Raw genomic sequence first — 5,554 nt, 5'->3', positions numbered from 1 at the left:
AAAGGTAAGGAGCCCCTCTCAAAAATAACTGCATTACCATTGTCACACTTAAAAAAAAAAAAAAAAAACTACTGCAATTCCTAATATCAGGGTGCTTACAAGAATTAGCAAGTTCAATGACTCAAAGAGAGAATTTTATCTTTATCATCTGAGCCACCAGGGAAGCCCTTAAAACAAAAGTGATGGTCATTATCACAAAGTCATTGGCTGTGGATGACTTGCTATTGGTTTTTCCATGTAGCAGGCTCACCTCTGTCCTAGTGGAACTATGATGACACAGTATCATTGCTCTCCATATCCCTGGGAGGAGTGTGTATATGTGTATTGTCTTTTTAAAAAATATACAGCTAGAGTTTTAAAACAAGGAACTTTATAATATTTGCAGAAGGGTCATGTAAATAATATCTCATATGATGGAAAATATTTGTGTCATGAGAGATCATTGGATGTGCCCTTTTCCACTAGCATACAAGTTCTTTTATGTCTCAATTTTTTATTAAAAAAAAATTAAACCTGCCAAAGACTTACAAACATAGCAGCCCAAAGGATGGAGAATGAGATACACAGGGATTTATGTTTCTTATGTAAAAAGAGGTCCAGAGAAAGACAGCTCAGGCTGGGGCACTGGCCTCACCGGGTCATCTAGAATACAGGCCGGCTCATCTTCCACTCCACCATTGTCAGCATATATTTTTGTCCTCGTGGTTGCAGAAGAGTTCCTGCCTCTCTGGGTGTTATGCTCCAAGTTCTAGGAGAGGAAAAAAATAGTAGAGCCAAAAGTCTTCTCATGAGGTTTTGTTGGGGAAGGGGTTCTCAGCTCAGGGACTTTCTACCTACATCTCATTGACCAGAACTGGGGGATAAGGTGATTCAAGCTGCAAGGGAGGCTGAGGAGCCAAATATTCTTAGAGAAGTACATCCATCCTGAGCCAAATTGGAGTTCTGTTAGTGAGGAGAGCGGAGAGGAATGTGTCAGCGATGGGGAGAGGATGGAGGCAGAAAGACAGCTGTTTCTGTGGTCTGAGCTGAAGGCAGCAAGGAAGGGAAGGGACCACAAACGTGAGCAGTGTTCAGAAAAGATGAGGCAGCTTTGGGTGACCAGCTGGTGGAGAGAGGTGGTGAAATAAGTTGTCTGGGTGATTCTGAGCTTTCTACCCTGGGAGAGTAGAAGGATGGGGGTTTTGGGGGTGGGGTTTTATTTTTTTGTGACAGTTGTGACTGTTTACTATTAGATATCCACTGATATCGTGGAATCATAATATGACACTTTACATACACTGTCCCCTTAATTATCACAAAAAAGTGTAAAGGGCAGGTACTGTTATTCCTACTTCACGCTAAAGAAGCTGTGATTCAGAGGTTAAGGTACTTGCTGAAGGTCACAGTTAGTGGGGTGGTCTTCTCTCACATGTAAAGAGACAACATCTTAGTTTTAGAAAGTAAAAGTGGTTTCATGCTATAGATCTTGCATGGAGGGAAGGCAGTAGGGGAGGATGGCCCTCAATATACGAGTGTCAAGGTAACCAGGAAGCATCTGGAGAGCATGTACTGCATCCAGTGACCAGGAGACAGTGGAAGCACAGCCCTCTGTGACCTGTCCCCCACTAGCTCGAAGTGCAGCCAAAGAAGAGTCATCAGCCTCAGCGGCTCCCGCCGCACCTTTCCTAGGCAAGAGACTGGCCCAGGGTCCTGTCCGAGATTGCACATCTCTCCTTTAGGGCTTGCATGGAACTTTAATTAGTTAGCTAGCAATGTCAGCAGAGAAGGCAATGGCACCCCACTCCAGTACTCTTGCCTGGAAAATCCCATGGACGGAGGAGCCTGGTAGGCTGCAGTCCATGGGGTCGCTGAGGGTCGGACACGACTGAGCGACTTCACTTTCACTTTTCACTTTCATGCATTGGAGAAGGAAATGGCAACCCACTCCAGTGTTCTTGGCTGGAGAATCCCAGGGACGGGGGAGCCTGGTGGGCTGCCGTCTATGGGATCGCACAGAGTCGGACACGACTGAAGCGACTTAGCAGCAGCAGTAGCAATGTCAGGGTAGGCCTCTCTGAAGAGGCAGCATTTGAGTTAAGACCTGAATGAGGAGGAGACAGCCATGAGAAGAAAGGAGGATCTAGCCGAAAGGATGATGTTGGCATGGTTAGGGGTTGGAATGTTGGTATGATATTAATAGGAGCAGAGTGGATGGGAAGTTGGGAGGAACCTAATCAGGTAGAGTATTAGAAACCATAAAGGAGGCAGGGAGACCAGTTAAGGAGGCTGTTAGAATAGTTCTGGTGAGAAAGGAAGTTATCTTGGACCAAGATTTTAGCAGCTAGGAAATATAGCGGAAGAAGATACTCCATTTATCAGATCAGATCAGATCAGTCGCTCAGTCGTGTCCAACTCTTTGCGACCCCATGAATCGCAGCATGCCAGGCCTCCCTGTCCATCACCAACTCCCAGAGTTCACTGAGACTCACATCCATCGAGTCAGTGATGCCATCCAGCCATCTCATCCTGTCGTCCCCTTCTCTTGCCCCCAATCCCTCCCAGCATCAGAGTCTTTTCCAATGAGTCAACTCTTCGCATGAGGTGGCCAAAGTACTGGAGTTTCAGCTTTAGCATCATTCCTTCCAAAGAATTCCTTCCTCCATTTATAACAGCAACAAATAATAACATAAAATACCTAAAAATAAACATCACATGAAATGTATAAGATCTTCATTTCAAAAAAGCCTAACAAATATTTAGACCTAAACTGTCATTAAAAAAAATAAGCAAGAAGCATCTATACTCCAATAAAAATTAAACTATAGAAAATAAAAATAAGCAAGAAGAGAAAAATTAAACTCTAAAAGAACATTGAAGGCAGTAGTAGATATTAAAGATATTAAACCATATCACAAAGCCTCAGCAATTAAAACTATGTGGGTCTAGCACATGACATAAAAGACCAGGGTTAACACAATAGAAAAATTTCAGAAGTCCATTGGTATAATGGGAGTTTTGTATCTGATAATTGTTAACTCTGTTGGAGACTGTTAGGTACCCTCCCAAATACATTCACACCTTCTTTTCTACTAGTAGAATGTGCCCAGCTAAATTACAATTCCCAATCTTCCTTGTGGTTAGATGTGGCCATGTGATGAAGATTTTGCCAAAATGGCATGAGTAAAGTGATGTGTGCCACTTCTGTACTGACACATGAACATATTGGTTAGTGTGCCTCCTCTGGGTTCTTTTGTCTTTTTTCAGCTTATCTATAATGCAGCTTTATTTGAACCACACAGATGAGGACAATGCCCTAGATGAGGGGTTCTCACACGTAAGGGCATCAGAATCCCCTGGAGGGCTTGTTAAAACACAGCTCACTGGACCCCATCTCCATTGTTTCTGAGTCAGCAGATCTGGGGTGGGCCCCAAGAATTTGTATTTCTAACAAGTTCCTAGGTGATGTTGATGCTGCTGGAGTAGGGACCATGTTTTGACAACTACTGCCCTAAAGGTAGAGGAATAAAACGGAAGGAACTTCAATCCGAATGACTGAGGGCAACAGAGTCACCTACTGACCTATGAACATGAATTCTGAACTGGTAGGTAAGAGAAATCATTACTACCTTGTTTAAGTCATTGCATTTCAGAGCCTCTTTGTTACGACATTTTAACCCTACCCTAACTAATACAGCGTAGAAAAGACAGATATTTCAGTAGATGGTAACTGGGTCAAAAAGTAAAAAATGTTGCATGTACACACCATTATCATACAACAAGATGAACTCCAAATGGATTAAAAAATTAATATATAAAATATAACCATAAGACATAGCCATAAAAATAGACGTGTAACTATTATAAAAGAAGAAAGCAGGGACTTCCATGGTGGTCCAGTGGTTAAGAACCTGCCTTCCAATGCAGCGGACGTGGGTTCAATCCCTGAATGGGGAACTAAGATCCCACATGCCCCAGGGCAACTAAGCCCCAGAGCTGCAGCTACAGAAGCCAGTGTCAAAACAAAGAGCCAGCCTGCTGCAACTAAAACCCAATGCAGCTAAATAAAATAGTTTTTTAAAAAAGAAGAAAACATAAGAGGAATTGATAATATGTTGGAGTAGGGAAAAAATAGGAAAAAATGTGGAAAATATATGCTTCAATTAGTATCTCCAGTACAACATTAAATAATTGTGAATTCTTCTGGTGTTTCCCCATCAACTGTGATGCTGGAATAATGTTAAAGAATCTGCCTGCCAATGCAGGAGACACAGGTTCGATCCCTCATCCAGGAAGATCCCACATGCTGTGGAGCAACTAAGGCCGTGGGCCACAGCTACTGAACTGTGCACTGAGCCTGAGAGCCACAGCTACTGAGCCGGTGCACTCTAGAGCCCATGCTCTGCAACAAGAGCAGCCACCACAATGAGAAGCCTGCAACTAGAGAGTAGTCCCACCTCACTGCAACTACAGAAAAGCCTGCACAGCAACGGAGACCCAGCACAGCCGAAAATAATTAATTAAAAAATAGAGAATCCGGGAGAGAGGGCATTATGGATAATGCATTAATAGATGAGAGAGGGGATCCCCTGGTGGTCCAGTGGTTAAGACTCCTTGCTCCCAACGCAGGGGGCCTGGGTTCAATCCCTGGTCAGGGAACTAGATCATATATGCTGTGACTAAAACCCCGTGCAGCCAAATAAATAAATATTAAAAAGCAAAAAAAAAAAAAGATGAGAGTGCTAGGTTTTTGAAAAAGGCAGAAATAGATGCTGCTAAGCTGCTAAGTCACTTCAGTCATGTCCGACTCTGCGACCCCATAGACGGCAGCCCACCAGGCTCCCCCGTCCCTGGGATTCTCCAGCCAAGAACACTGGAGTGGGTTGCCATTTCCTTCTCCAATGCATGAAAGTGAAAAGTGAAAGTGAAGTCGCTCAGTCGTGTCCAACCCTCAGCGACCCCATGGACTGCAGCCTACCAGGCTCCTCCGTCCATGGGATGTTCCAGGCAAGAGTACTGGAGTGGGGTGCCATTGCCTTCTCCGAGAAATAGATGAGAAAGGCACAAACAGAAGACTGGTCCTTAAACAACAGCCCTCCATACTTCCTCTACTAGAAAGTAATAGAAAGCACGTGAGAGGAGAAAAAGCACAATAAGGCCAGGGATGATGCCAGTTCCTTTCTTAAGCTTTTAAGCACATCTATTATCAAAACACAGCCTTATCTTCTAGTGCTACACACTTTTATTTTGGCTGCTTGATGAAAACATAGTAACCCTGTAGCTATGTCTAACTTATTGACATTACCATTCAAAACAAATCTCACTAGTTGTTTCATCTCCCCTAGTAGATTCTCAGCCCAGGTGGCATTAGCGGTAAAGAACCCACCTGCCAATGCAGGAGACATAGAGATGTGGGTTTGATCCCTGGGTTGGGAAGATCCCCTAGAGAAGGAAATGGTAACCCACTCCAGTATTCTTGCCTGGAGAATTCTATGTGCAGAGGAGCCTAGGTGGCTACAATCCATGGGGTCGCAAAGAGTCAGACATGACTGAGGGAGTGACACTTTCAAGACCTAAG

General features: G+C 43.9%; 1 long non-coding RNA gene across 1 annotated transcript; it reads right to left on the bottom strand.

Annotated features, from left to right (window-relative positions):
- Nucleotides 1-476: 476 nt before the first annotated feature.
- Nucleotides 477-5,017, bottom strand: LOC147340200 (uncharacterized). Its single transcript, XR_015158662.1, has 2 exons — nt 2,469-5,017; nt 477-748 (listed from the first exon to the last, which is right to left on the bottom strand). It is a non-coding gene; the product is annotated as an uncharacterized LOC147340200 (long non-coding RNA).
- Between the last annotated feature and the right edge of the window lie 537 nt (nt 5,018-5,554).

Source organism: Bos grunniens, chromosome X (genome assembly GCF_055505025.1).
Source record: "Bos grunniens cultivar Pamir isolate PY7600 chromosome X, Bosgru_T2T1.0, whole genome shotgun sequence".
In the NCBI taxonomy this organism is placed as follows: domain Eukaryota; kingdom Metazoa; phylum Chordata; class Mammalia; order Artiodactyla; family Bovidae; genus Bos; species Bos grunniens.
This window is presented reverse-complemented; position numbering and strand designations above follow the sequence as displayed.